At 44.5% G+C, this 15,388-nt stretch overlaps 1 protein-coding gene across 6 annotated transcripts in view; it reads right to left on the minus strand.

The window, feature by feature from the left end:
* CSRNP3 (cysteine and serine rich nuclear protein 3) overlaps nt 1-15,388 on the minus strand; it is a 166,181-nt gene that overhangs the window by 55,873 nt on the left and 94,920 nt on the right. For 2 of the 6 annotated variants that reach the window (XM_019553597.1, XM_019553592.1), the window contains exon 2: nt 2,773-2,829. The exons of the other annotated variants lie outside the window; for them this stretch is intronic. The gene's annotated coding sequence lies outside the window, so the exon portion shown is untranslated. The remainder of the gene's footprint in view (nt 1-2,772; nt 2,830-15,388) is intronic. 6 annotated transcript variants of the gene reach the window in all.

The raw sequence follows: 15,388 nt of genomic DNA on the forward strand, positions 1-15,388 counted from the left end.
TTTTAAACACAATTCAGACTATTGTGGCCATTCCTTAACAACTGCTTATTAGGGCTTTGATACATTTTAGTTGGAAAGACTATAAATAAACAAACATACATCTATTCAAAAGCCCCATTTTAATTTGCAGACAACAAAGAGACCGCCCCCCCCATGCTGTTACAATTATGTTTAACAGATTGCTTGCTATGCAAGAAAGATCTTTAGTTACAAGCAGGCTACCCTCTCTTTATGAAACCACCAAAATCTAATTTGAGATACAGACTGAAAGTTTGAGAGACAAGCTGGAAAGGCTCTTCATTAAAGACTTCATATAAGATATACCACAAAAGGCAGCAAACTGCTGCAGATGAGCTGCTATTCCAAATTAGTTGCACGCAAAGCCTTACGTAGTCACTGTCACAGTGTGGTAGCCTTGGGTTAATGGGTGCCTCAGGTTAACCTAGTTGCCATAGCAGTTTAACTCTCATCAGCGTAGTTTTACTGTAGGTCCTTTTAGGGGCAATTCTACACTAGATTCATTGAAGTTACCTCACTGTAAGGATTTATGTCTGCTCCTTTATTTACACCAGTGCATAGGCTGACTGCACTGTTATAAATGTATCATCTGTTCAGGATGTTAGACAATCCTTTGGCTATGGGATGTAATAGCAGCTTTCTTGCTAGCCTTGGTGACTGGAGGAAAACTCAGTAACATATGTCCCTTTAGGGTTGGATTTAAAGAAGTAGCTACCCTCCTTTCACAGAGGGGCCCACTTCTGTTAAGGAATTAAACACTGCTGTGATACCCAAGAGTTATAACAGGGAGAGTATTATTTGATTATACCCATTTTACAGAAGGATAGAATGCAACATGGGAAGGGTTAGGAAATTTAGAAAACTGTATAATAAAGTGGTGGCTCAGCTAGGCTTAGAATTAAGAGATTCCCAATTCCTGGCTCTCAGTCATTAATCACTTGAGGTAAATGTTCCATTAACCTCCCTGTTTCATATACTAAGAGTTGGGGAGGCAAGGAATTCTTCAAGTTCAAGAGAAAGCAGTGGACAAAAAAATATATACCTCACAAGCAGCCTAGCTGACTTGGCCCCAATTGTGGCAGTATGTTCACTTGTGTATAAAGGATATACCCAACTTTTAAGACTATAACAAACTTGTTTGACTGTAATGGGGATTCCAAGTAAATACAAGGACTGGATCATAGACAGTGCTTTGTAGGAAGGAGGCCTCAGAATCTTATTTAAAATCAGCCAACACAATGAAAGAGTCAGTTTGGTGACCTGTTTTGCCTTGTCAAAGCATTTTACATTATGCTCCAGCACTTCGGCAGTCAGAAGCAGTTACGGAACAATTTTAGCACTGCAGCTCCACATAAACTTGCTTTTGTAAAAGCAGAGCAGAAGCTACAAGCATGGCCATTATTTTATTTTAAGGTTTTTTTTCTTTGCTTTATTTAATGGTGAGAACTAAAATGCAGGATTGGATCATTTGCCAGTTACGAATCAGAAGTTTGGGGAAGCACTTGATTGGCACAAGCCAATTTTGATCTCACACCTCCAACAACAGGAAGCAGGAAGGGAACCTGACAAAAACCCCATGCTATGTGCAGGCCTGGTATGCAGTCCTTCCTAGTCTTTGGAATCAATTTACGCCTTAGGGCATGTACAGCCATCCCTTTAACAATCCTTTTGACTTACTGATATCTTGAGACAATGAATGCTGCACTAATTTATGGAAGAAAAAGACCCAACTTTTCAGTTACAACATAGATGGCCAGCAGTAGTCTTCAGTATAATTGCAACAACAACCATTTGCCTAGAAACCATACTGCAGTAGATACACAATGCTTCTACCTGCAGTGGGCCTACTTTGAGAAGTCTGGATAGAGGTGGGATTTCCTCAGCATTTCCTTATTGGCTAGTACTCAGTGAGTCAAGTTTGTGTTAGCCATTGTGGATCCTATTCTGGAGGTACCTAAATCTCCCCATGTGTGGTATACAGAGAGAGAGACACCCATTACAGGGTTCTAGAGTCCAGCCCAGCAATAATGAAACATCTCTTTGTTTAAGTCTGCACATGTCAAAATAACATATGGACATGGCTCTGGAAATCTTTTGACCTTTTTTCTATTCTCTCCTCTCAAGCAGAAGTGATTGAACGGCTGTGATTGAGAGTAGAAGGAGGTCCTGGGTCAGACAGCTCCCAGGAAGTTCTCATTTTGCTTCTGTCTCTGATAAACAATTCTGGACTAGGTTAAAAAGGAAAAAGAAAAAACAAAAGAAGCTGTATTAAACAGTAGGTTCTATAAAGAGTAATAGACTGTTCATTTCTGAACTCCTTTGCTAAAATATTTTTTCAGCTTTTAATTTCTTTCCTCTTTATTAAAAAGTAATTGAAATCCCTGAATTTATCTTTTGGCCATCTGAAATCCAACTAAATTGTCCTCTAACATCTATAATCAAGTTTTCAGATTATTAAATTTGCATATATCACATAGAGTTGCCACAATTTAAATATTTAAATTTAAAAGAAGCTAGAATTAATTGATAAAGTAAGACTTAAAACTCTGGATTAAAGGAGTGTACAGTGGCAGATGGGCAAGTTCCATTTGCTTTAAAAAATGTTTTCAACTTCTTGTGACTCAATGGCAGAGAGGGAGCGAGAGAGAAAGAAAGGGTTGGGGGAGCATTGAAGAAGGCTGCCAAGGAGATGGCCAGGAGAAAGAAGGACAGAAGCAGGTTAAAAGTCAAGCCAAGGGTAAAGATATAAATTACCACGGCCTCTGGCAGGAATCAATTATGCTGTCCATTCTGGCCTCCAAATATGCTTGCCTGGAAGGAAGAACATAAGGAACTTGCTTTTCTATTCTTTCACTCTGTACCATATCAGCCTCTCTCATCACCCTTCCACATAAAAGTCTTTAAATCTGATTGTGAAATTGAAGCAGATAAAATTTAAGCAAGAGAAATTAAATGGCAAAGAATATTTGCATGACAATTTAAACAAGAATAATACATCTTGTACATGCATTGATGCCTACAATTAGGGTTGCTAACACTAAAATATTAAGCTGTTTTCAGTTGCTGAGTATTTTGCTGACCATGAACAGTCTGAGCTGAAATTTTTTATATAGTGCCCATCTCAAGTTAACTTTTTTTGGCAGGCTGGCAGCATAAACAGCTCACCCAGTTACACCAGTGATTCTCAATCATGGTTTCATGACACCCTGGTTGTGCCTTGAGATCAAGGGTGCCATCAGGTGCCACACAATGTTAACGCGGTTATGGGAATAAACATGATCCAGAGAATAAACCCAGAAATTTCAGTTAGAAATACATAGTATGACAAACATTTGGTTGAAAATAACTAATGAAGACCAGAACAGGGCAGAAGAACTGCTCTATTATTCCGCGCCCCCCCCCCCCCCCACACACACACACACACACACACACACACACACACACACACACACACAAGAGGGAAAACTAAGAACCAGTACAGTAAAAGCTCTGCTTTTGCTGTATTTTCCTAGGGGTGCCTGGCATCTAAAAAGGCTGAAAACTATGCCTGTGTGAAGCAGCAAGTATTCGATTCAGATTCGGCTGATTTGGAGGGACAGTGATTCAATTCAGTGATTCTGCTGAGTGCTACCAGCTCTGCTGCCATGGCAGCATGTAACAGCCGCGGCAGAGCCTGTATGGTACTGTCCATGGTGCCCCCCAAAGCCCGAGATGGTCACCCTGGCTCACACCTCCCAGAAACAGTCCCCTCTCCAGGACAGTCTTGGGTGCAGGACGTGGGGAGGGGGGGCCCCGCCACTGTGCACCGCCACTTGCCGCTGGTCCAGGAGGGCATGGGAGTGGGTCTCCAGATCTCCGCAGGGCAGGCTGGGCTGGGTGCATTACAGATGGGTGGCAGAAGGCACTGGGAGTGGGGGCTATGCCCCCCCACCACTCACCCAGCCACCCCACACCTCCAGGACAAGCCCCAGCTTCGCTAGGCAAGCCGTGGCAGAAGGTGGGGATGGGCACGTGGACCCAGATCGGAGTGGGGCTGGTGGCAGGCACTATAGGGAATTTTAGGGTGGCTGCAGCCCCCTCATTGCTCCCACTCCACTGAGCTCTGCTCAGCCCTGGCTCCAACCACCCCATGGGGCACAGCCCAGCGGTGGGCAACTGGGGCTAGCCACCTGGAATGCAGCCCAGCCCAGCCTGCCCCACACAGATCCAGGGGCAGACGCCTGCTCCCATGCCACTCCCAGACAGGCAACTTGCAACAGCAAGAGCTCCCCCACCCCCCCAAGTCCCATGCCCTCCCTGCCCCAGCTGGGCAACTTGTCCCAGCCACAGCCCCAACCCCAATCCCTTCCTTGTTGTGGGGGCATTGATCCCCACGCCATGCCTGTTCCCTCCCCCCTTCACCCACCACAACAGATTTACCAGCTGGAGGCAGTTGTGTCCAGCGTCCTTGAGGACTGCTGCCTGTTTAGTCTATGGCTGAATCTCCGAATCAGCACCAAACTGATTTGGAGGCTTCTGGTTCAATTTGGAGCTTTTAATTGGTCTCCTGATTCAATTCAGATTCAGAGATTTGGCCGCCAAATTGGGCCAAATCTCTTCTGCATCGAATTGGCTCCCGAAGCTTCGCACAGCCCTTCTCAGAACCACTGGCTTACACAAACACGGTAAGTAAAAATAAGCTTTTCTACCCATGTTAAAAACAAACAAACTTGCAACTATTTTGTTGAGAAACTCAGCCATAGGTGGCTACAGAGGCTGACTCAAATTCCTTTTTCTCTCTGCTTTTGGGAAATCTGGCAGGGGCATCCCAGGATGTGGCCACTTTGAGTCTCAGAAAGATCTCAGTGTAATAAATCTCTGCTGAGCATAAGTGGATTTTGGCAGCTAAATTCCCTGAGGACTGTGTCTGCCTCAAAATGGTTGGATTTTGTCTATGCATATGGTAAGCTTGTTTACCTGGGACAGTCCTGGATTTTGGAAGCTAGTCCCATCTGGTTAGTGGGATTTAAAATGAACATCCCAGAAACACAGCGGTGCAGGGAGGCAGAGCAGTGTACAGTGGAGCAGCATGCCATGCCAGGCAGGTACCACTCACTGCCTGCCTGCCCAGTGCACCATGCTGTCCCACCCACCCTGCTCTGCTCTGCACACTTTCATCTCACCCACCCTGCTCTGCTCCACCCCACCCCACCCCACCCCTGCCTGCAGCTGCGCTGCTAACTTTGCGGGGAGGAAAGCAGTGGCCAAGATATCCCAGATATTTAGGAATTCCTTATGATCAGCCTATCTATGCAGTCTCTTCAGGTTAACGCATGGTCAGGCTGACTAGGATTTCTCTGTATTTACTCCCCCTGACTGGAATGATATTCTAGTGTCAAGCATATGGAACCCAAAGCCTAATCTCTCTCAGTCTTGTGCTCTCAATGCTCCTGCTGCTGGCACATATGAAAGATGCAGTTGGAGGTCAGGAACTCGATGTTGGGAGAAAAAAAGAAAGAACAGCTGGGGCCAGGTACAGACATTACACTTTTACTGGTATAAGTGATTGGAAACCAGTCTACACCAATAACAAAATAGGAGTTTGGCATACACAGACCAGTTTAAAATGGCAGAACCCAGTCTAAGATTTACCCCCCAACCAAAGGCAAATGTGTTTTCTGTTTTCTACTAATCTAAATTACGTTGCTTACAGAAAACCACGTAACTTAGATCAATCCTGCCTCAGGCTTTTTGAATGTCTGTATACAGCCCAGAGGTAGAAAAGAAACAAGCAAAGAGAAAGGCAGAAGATGGAGGTTAGTAGGAACAAGAAGAAGAACAAGATCTGCAATGGGGGAGGGCAAAAAGAAGGGAAGAGAACTACATGGACAAGAGAAAGGAAAAGGTATGGAAGAGAGGACCCGGTGTCTAGGCCAGTGGTTATGAACCTCTTAGACTCAGGGCACCACTTCTTTGACTTAAAGCACACCTTGGGAAATGCTGGCTCTTCGTTTTCACTTGTTTTTTGACTACAGAAAAATAGAGCAATTATGTTGCAAAGAACAAAGAAAGATCACAGTACGTCAGAACATTTTTAAAACTATGTATTTCTATTAGAAATCTCTGCATTAATCTTGAGTCATATTTCACAGCAGGTAGCACCCCTAAAAGGATCTCAAGACACTCCAGGATGCTGCAACACCTGGTTGAGAACCACAGGTTTTGGGAGTGATCAGAGCAGAGAGGGAACAAAGGCAGAAGCACTAGATGGGAAGGAACCAGGGTGAAAGACACAAGTAGGAGTGGAGTGGGATCAGCAGATGGTAGTCTGGACCAGAAAGGAATAACTGAGCAGGCTGAAAATAGGTAGGAACAAAAGACTGAGAGAAGCTGGGAAGCGACTGAAGAGTCTGTATTCCACTACTGAACCTATAACTGAATCCAGAAGTCCTGGGCCCAATATCCCCATTGTGTGATAAACACCTGTAAAAACAACTAAAACAATGTCCACATATCTTCTGGTCGCATATTCATAGACGTTAAGGGGTAATAAAAAGAATACTCTCATGGTGAAGGCAGCTGAATTGTGCCTTGAAAAAATGGATTCCATATCTACCTCCACTATGCAGTTTGTGATGCAAAGTGAATAATGTAAACACATTATACACAGCGGGTAGTTTTGTGTCCCTTATCTTAAACACATGGGATCCTATTTGTGTAAGTGCTCAGCATCCTAATTGCAACTAAGTTCATTGAGAGATTTGCTTTGAACATGCAAAAATTTCACATTTGAAATAAAAATTTTGAATTTTGTAACAAAAACTCTGGTAGTGTCAAATTAAACACCCCAAATTAGTTGACATTTCTAGTAATTTTGGTTTATATATTCTGTTGTCAGCTCCTCATTTGTAAAATAAGGGCAATAATACTCCACATGAAGAGGTGGTATAGATGAATTCATTAACAAATAATACGACAGTGTGACAGAAGACACCATAAAGAAATTAAGACGTCCATATTCAAACCACCAGTGGGTGGTGTGCAGTAAAAGGAATGCATGGAGAATATACTGAAAAATGGGGATATACTTCCACAATAAACACCACCCATCCTATGCATTGAATAAGACAATGGTCCTTAGAAAAAAAATTATCAGATAATTAAAACATGTATCAAAATGAAAATATACATAAGGAAACCAAGTTAAGTTAGCACAAGCCACCTTAACTTAATCATTTCCTAAATTCTGAGTGCTTAATGTTATAACTGTAAGTATTTTTAATGTGCATTTTAAAGGAAATTTAATATGCATTCATTATATATTAATTTAGAAATCTAAAGTACTGGACTGGATCATGAATGCAATTTCTAGTACAGGTAAGCTGAAAATGGTCTTTGCTTTCTATGTAGCTTTCCCAATAACTGTTCTTCTGTGAAGAGAGCAGCCATTTTGTTCTCAAGAGTTTCTACAGTGTGTTACATGGGTTGCATGCTCATATACCTTCATTAAGGTTTTAGGTTTTATTTTTGATTTCTAATTTCCTCCATTAAAGAGACCTTCCTTCATTTTAAACAATAATGAGGGTAACAAAGGTAGGTTTTGTTTTAAACAAGAAAAGCGCATCTTACCCTGATGATATGCAAAAACTTTGAAAAATAATATTTGTGTCTTTGTAAAAACTATTAGACAAAAATTTGCTTATTAGCGCCTTGTTTCCCAATGCATTTAGCAAACTGTATGAATTGAATTGGTTGCAAAGTTGACTTGTAGGATGCTCTACTGGGGTGTTACAAAGTATAAACATGAAATAATGAAAGTGATGCAATTTAAACTCAGAGATGCTATATAAACCATACTTTTCCATAGCAAAATTATGTAAGGAATGACATTTCACCTAAGATAACTTACAGATAAAATCATCTGTAAGGGTATAATCTTGCAAAGGGACACAGTACTCTGTATCATTCAGGATCAAGCCCTAGATCCAGAAATGATTTTTTAGGAAGATTGTCTCATGTTTTGGTACTACATTTCTCTGAAATATCAAGCACCAGTTGAGGGAAATACTTGGCACAATTTTGTGAAAAGAGATACTTGGAAACTGGACTATAAAATATTAGAGCATGCATGTGTATGCACATAAGAACTAAGTACAGAGGTTCAAAAAGCCCAAGGCAGAATTGGTTCAATCTTTGCAGGTTTTGTGAAGCTGTGTAGTTTGAACCAATTACAAACTGAACAAACATTTAGTGTTTGGGTGACGAAGACAAGCAGAAGCCTGCACTGGTCCAAGGCAGGAGCCTGGGAGAGAGGAGGGGGGAGGGTTTACATATACTACCCCTCATGGCCAGCTGCCTAAGGTTGCTAAACTGAGCCCCATGGCAGCCAAGACCTGATTGGCTGCTGGACACATGCCTCCCCCACCCCACTCTGAGCCACACATAGCCTGGCTAGGAGGGCTCTGATTGGCTCAGCCCAATAGGCAGAAGGAGAAAAAATATTTTGGGGGGGGCTGAGTACATGCGCACACCCCCCCCATACCCAACAGGTGGGGGAAGGGGTGAGGGGAGGGGAAAAGGCAATGTGGGGGGCAGATGGAGGGAGGGAGAAGGACACAGGCAAGGACAGGGGCTGGGGTGAATGGGGCTGGGTAATGGGTCAATCAGAGCCTGGGTGGCTCATCCAGCACCACAGGGGGGGCTCCCTCCACTGTGGAGGCCTGGGGAGCACGTGTCCCCCCCCCCCCCGATCTGTGCATGGGGTGGAGGTGGCTGCTGTTGCATGCTGGGCCTTGCTCCCTGCTGCCTCAAGAGCTGTGCGATGCCATGTGTGTCCAGGCAGGGGGCGCAGCGCAACCCAGCAGCCACAGGCACGTGGTGTGGCACCACTCCTGGGGCAGCTGCAGCAATGCAGAAAACCCAGTGCGCTGTGACAGTCACCTCTGCCTTACACACAGATCGAGGGGCACCTGCCCTCTGGGCCTCCACTGGGGTGTACACAGTGGTGGGAACCCCCCCATGTCCCAGGATGAGCTGGCTCCAACTGTCCCACCACCTGGCCCACCGGGTTTCTATTTACCCCAGCCCCTGCCCTTGCCCCTGCCCCATGACCTCCCTCACCATGGGGGCTTTGATCTGCTCCCCCCAGCTCCTTCACAAAAATCAACTGGTACCTGCCTGCCTGCTGGGCAGACAGTGACCCATACTCTGGGCTGCAATCCTGGCCGTGTACGTGCCTTTCTCCCCCTGCTGCAACTGCTCAGAGCCCGCAGCCAGGCTGTCCTGCGGTCCTACCCACTGCCCTGCATTTGGTGGAGAGGAGCTGAGCCCCATTAGCCCCAGTCTTCCACCAACTGTGCTCAGCCCTGCCCTTTCCACAGCGCCATGCCTGAGAGGGGATGGGGGTGGGGAACATGCACACACACAGACTGGCACCAGCCCCCCCACACCTGGGGTCTTCCCACCATGGGAGAAAGATCCCAATAGGGTTTTTCATTCTCCTGCAGCCCAGCTTGCCAGGCTGGGGTCAGCTCAGCCTGCCCCTTACCCAGCCCTTGCCTGTTAGAGGTGGGGGCCATATAGGGAAATGCACTAGGCCAGCTGGGCACCTGCACCTGCAGCTGGGGTCTACCCAGTGTGGAGGAGGGTGAAAGCCTCTACTGGAGGCTTCTCACTCCCCTGTAGCCTGGCTTACTGGGATGGGATCAGTTCAGTCCCACCCCAACTCCAGACCCTGCCTTTGAGAGGTGTGGGGGAGGGGATGAACACACCAGCCCAGTTTGGTACTGCTACCCCTCTTCCCCTTCAGAGCTGGTGCCATTGTGGAGGGTTTGGATTCCTTGACCACAACCTGCACTTCCAGGATAAGGCCTTGTTTGGGCGAGACAGGTTACATCTCACTCCAAGAGTTAACAGTCTGTTCTCTTACAGGTTGGCTGATCTCCTATGCCAGGCTTTAAACTAGGTTCATCGGAGACAGGGATGTTGACAACAGGGAGAGGCCAGGAACAATGAACCTCAAGCCAGGTGCTGGAACAGTCCAGGTAAGTACAAAGGGCCCCACTAAGCATCAGAATGGGGAAGTAGCAAGGGCACCTATTGTGGTGGCTTAGATGCCTCTATACTAATGCTAGGAGCATGGGGAACAACCAGGAGGAACTTGCATTACCGCTTGCAAATAAAGAATTTGATCTGGTTGGGCTAACAGAAACTTGGTAGAATCCTACCCATGACTGGGCAGTGGACATTGAGAGCTACAGGTGGTATAGACAGAACACAATGGGGAAAAAAGCTGGGGAGGCGTTGCTCTCTACGTTAAGAAGCAGTATACATCTTGTTTTGTTAATTTGAGCCAGGAAGAAGGGCAAATTGGGTCAGGCTAAAGGGGGGTCAGAGTGAAAGGGTCTGTAGTAGACCCCCACACCAGGGGGATGAGTTAGGCCTAGAATTCTCAAGTCAGCTCTCAGAGGCAGCACACTCAAAGGACCTGGTCATCATGGATGACTTCAACTTCCCAGACATCTGTTGGGAGAAATAGGCAGCCAGGTGTGCCCATTCATGAAAGTTTCTAACCCCCTTATAGGACCTTCACCTATTGCAGGAGGTACACATTCCCACTAGGGAAAATGCCATACTAGACTTGGTACCGGCCACAGGGAATGACGTGGTAGGGGATCTACAGGCGTAAGGTAACCTAGGGGATAGTGACCACCTATTGATAGGGTTCAATAGCTGGAGAAAGGTAGGGAAGATAACTAGTAGGGCAGAAGTGCTAGACTTTAGGAAGGCCAACTTCAACAAGTTCAGAGGTTAGTTAGGGAGGGACTGACTGGTAAAAGCCTCAGAGAGATGGGAGTCTAGGAAGGGTGGGCATTTCTTATGGGACTAATCCTGCAGGTACAGAAAAGGACCATCCTAGTACACACAAAAGGGAGCAAAAAACCAAAGAAACCCTCTTGGTGGAGCAGAAAAATCCAGGAGAGCCTGGAGAGAAAAAAAAGAGGACTGTGGGCTGTGGAAGCAGGGGGCTACCACCAAGAAAGAGTATGCATGCTTAGGTCGAGCTTGCAGGGAAACAGTGAGGAAAGCCAAAGCAGAAATGGAGCTTAGGCTGGCAGCAAAAGTTAAGGATAACAAAAAGTCATTCTTTAAGTACATAGGAAGCAGAAAGAAGGTGAAGGGTAACTTAGAGCCCCTTCAGGATGAACTAGGGCAACTGATAACAGATAGGACGGCCAAAGCAGAGCTTCTAAATGATTTCTTTGCATCCGTGTTCCTGGACATGAAGACAAATACGCATCCCATTGGGACCTTAGGTAAGCCCAGTATAGACACAAACCCACCAACTGTTCGAGCTGACCTAGTAAAGGGGCACTTGGAGGGGTTGAATGTATTTAAGTTAACAGGTCCTGATGATCTTCATCCTAGGGTATTTAGGAAAGTAGCTGGAGTCATAGTGGAGCCACTGGCACAACTGTTTGAGCACTCGTGGTGCTCAGGACAGGTCCTGGAGGATTGGAAAAGGGCCAGTGTGGTTCCTATTTTCAAGACAGGGTGGAAGGAGGAACTGGGTAACTATAGACTGGTTAGTCTCACCTCTATCCTTGGCAAGACCTTTGAGAAAATTGTTAAGGAACACATTTGTGGGGGACCAGCAGGTAAAATGATGTTAAGGGGCAATCAGCATGGGTTCATAGCAGGCTAACCTGGTTTCATTTTATAACTGGGTCACAAAATGCTTGGATGAAGAAATAGAGGTAGATGTTATTTACTTAGAATTTTAAAAGGCCTTTGACACAGTGTCACACCCAATTATTATAAATAAACTAATCAGTTGCATTGTAGATTATTACACAGTCCGGTGGGTAGAAAATTGGCTTATGGGATGCACCCAGAGAGTTGTGGATGGGTTGGTTTCTACCTGGAGAAATGTGGGCAGTGGAGTCCCCCAAGGCTCTGTCCTGGGACCGGTATTGTTCAATATCTTCATTAATGACTTGGATGAGGGAGTAGAAAGCACCCTGTCCACGTTTGCTGACAACACCAAACTATGGGGGAGGTACGAGGTACACAAAATAGACGGGAGGGAGTGAATCCAGGCTGATTTGGAAAGGCTGCGGAAATGGGCTGAACAGAATAGGATGCAATTTAACAAGAATAAGTGTCATGTGTTGCATCTGGGAGGAAGAATCATGAACACTCCTCTAGCCTGGGAGGGACCACTCTAAGTAGCACAACTGAGGAAAGGGATCTTGGAGTTGTAGTCAACTCCAAAATAAGCATGAGTGTGATAAGGTAATAAGTAAAGCTAACTGCATCCTTTCTTGCATAAGTAGGTGCATCACAAACAGGTCTAAGGAGGTGATACTTCCCCTCTATGTGACATTGGTCAGGCAGCAGCTGGAGTACTGCATCCAGTTTTGGGTGCCGCAGTTCAGGAGGGATGTGGATGGCCTGGAGAGAGTTCAGAGGAGGGCCACTCATCTGGTTAAAGGCCTACAGAAAAAAACCTATGTGGACCAATTGGGAGACCTGAACCTCTTCAGCCTCCGCAAGAGGAGGTTGAGAGGTGTTCTCATGGTTGCCTACAAACTCATCAGTGGGGGTGGGGGCAGCAAGAAATAGGGGATACAATGTTTACCAGATTCAGATTGGACATCAGGAAAAAATTCTTTACAGTGAGGGCTGCCAAAATGTGGAATAAGCTTCCAAGGGAGGTTGTGCTATCCCCTTCCTTGGAGGTGTTTAAAAGGATTGGACAGACACCTGAATGATCCCAGCACTCATTCCTGCCCAGGGCAGGGGGGCGGACTTGATGATCTAATAGGTCCCTTCCAACCCTACGTCTATGAAACTATGACACTTCTGTCCCTAGCCAAGAAGTTTTAGTAATATTGGTAATATGAATATTTGCCTCTGAGTCTATTTCTTTTTAGTTTACCATCATCACATATCAAACAGAAATTGATACAATGGTATTTAAGAGGATGGGATCCATCAATCCCCAGAGAACAATACTAGTAAAAAGACTTATACTGGAAAACATAAATGACTTAAAGTCTGCTACAACATGGCGGTGCTTTGAGCTTACCATTTAAAACACGATGGCAACAGGAAAATAAAAACAAGTGAAATATACTTTCCCTTCGTTTTGTAACTTTAGACTGAAAATCTTTTTGGAGGCTTGACAGACGAGGCAGAGTTCTAATAATATGTGAATACCCACCCAATTCCTAAGACAGTGTTGTCACCAGGAAAGTGATGAATAGAAACTAAGCAGCTAACCTATTCCCCACAGTGTTTGCTGACTTATAACTGCCTTATGACCATTCAACATCTCAGTCAGAGGACTCTGCTGGGACAAAATTAATTATCTACCACATGCCATTGTGAAAAGCATTACTGTGGAAGCATGAGAGTTATAGAAGCTGTACTTTTAAGAGTCTCCCTAGACTCTTTTTCATACTATTTATTTTACTGCATTTTCTCTGTCAAACAGTGGTGATTTTATCTTTAAAACAGTGTTAATATTTCCTAATGTTCCTGTTTTGTTTTAAAAGAAGAGCCACAACTAAAAATGTGATTTTTGCATGTGAATGTGTTTGTGGAAGGCTATGACAGTAAACTTTTGCACAGACTTAATTGAAAACCACAAAGTTAAACCCTGAGCTGATTTGGAAGTTAATAGCCAGCAGGAGCTCAGCAATGACTCTGGCAACACAAAAGAGCAGCAAATGGGCTCTCTGTGAGAATGTTAAGTCCCCAAGGGGCCAGGAGGCCCCCTTCTCTCACAAAAATGTTTTTTAAAATATAAGAGGTTATTTTGTGACTAGAAAGATCAGCTGTTAGACCATCTGCTGAAAATGAGTCTCATTGTTTTTACCTTTAACGCTAAAATAAGGTGAAAGTAAGGATCTTTGAAAAATGGGTAGAAACCAAAGTACATAGCATGTGACATTAATTTCTGACATGCCACAACTTTTTTCCTTTCCACCATGACTTCTGAATTTCTTAAAAATCTGCCACAATTAAAATTCTCCCTTGAATGACCAAGGTAGAAAACGATACGCTTGTGTATTTAGCCTTATACAATGGCATTTGCTGAGGACTGCTATCCCACAGCCAAAGCTACCAAAAGCCTGCGTTCTATTAAAAGAGAAGCCTGCTGTGTATATGTCCAAAAACAAAATCCATGTAAAATAACTTTAAAATCCTGGCACTCATCTAAGATAAGATGAGTCCATTTTCAAAGCTTGTATTCCTATTCTGACAGGGAAAGCCACTGCTGGACCAACATGTTCTGCCCTCCCAAAACTTCCAAGCAAAAGTCCTTCAGGTGGGAACTGTCTTAGGGGCACAGAGTGAGCAGTATGGCCAGGTTCCCAGTAACTTGAGGTCCTTGAGATCTGCTCAAAAATCCAGCCTTACTTCACAAGACAGAGAGACCTGTGGCCTCTTTCGACCTCTTCTTTCCCAGATAACAAACCTCTGGTTACTCCCCGTATGGCTATGTGACATATCGTGTACAGTATGCAACATAACACAGTTGCAGTGGGACCCAGAAGAAGTCCATGATAGTTTAAGTGGAGGGGACTTTACTGATCGGTCTAACCAGCAGTATCAATAGTGTAATATGATACCTGAGCTTGCTTTAAAGTAGCTAGTTTAGGTACCAATAATAGGCTATTGCTGCCCCATGCAGACTAGTTTTCTTTGCTTCTTGGACTAGTTGACAGAAATAGTGTAATTTTTAGTGCACAAAAATACCTTGTCAGGTTAAAATGGATCTTGCAAAAAATAACGTGGTTTAATTTCCCCCAGCTTCCTCCAAAACTGGCTGCAGCACACTAATGGCAGCTGTGGTTCCCATGCAGTAGTGCTCTATCAAATTTCTATACTGTGTACAGAATGGTACCGCATATAGCCTCTAGCCCTTCTTCAGCTTCTACCCACTCCATCAGAAGATCCTTAGAGAGTGGCTGCATCAATACTATGGAGCTAGCACTCTCTATTTGCATCAGCCAATACTGCTTGCTGGATAGAAGCCCCCTTCCTTCATGGGAAAGAAGATGTAATTCTGTGTCAAATTTGACCAAGAAACATAGTTAAAAAGTTCACAAAATAGTTTGGTATTATATTAGCTAAAAGTTGTATATGGGAACCAAAATGCAACCAATCTGGTATTTCTGATGAAGTGAGCTTTAGCTCATAAACGCTTGTGCTATACATCTACTTTGATTTAGTCTACAAGGAGCAAATTCATCCTGCCTTCTATTTCTTATAAATGGAAGATGCGTTCATGCTTACAATTCCCTGCATTTAAAAAAGCCTGAAAAAGGGCAAGCTCCTCCCAAATCACTTAAAACTTACATTTCAAGTATTTTTGTCACTT

This window comes from Crocodylus porosus, unplaced genomic scaffold (assembly GCF_001723895.1).
Source record: "Crocodylus porosus isolate Cpor-Errol unplaced genomic scaffold, CroPor_comp1, whole genome shotgun sequence".
NCBI classification, from domain to species: domain Eukaryota; kingdom Metazoa; phylum Chordata; order Crocodylia; family Crocodylidae; genus Crocodylus; species Crocodylus porosus.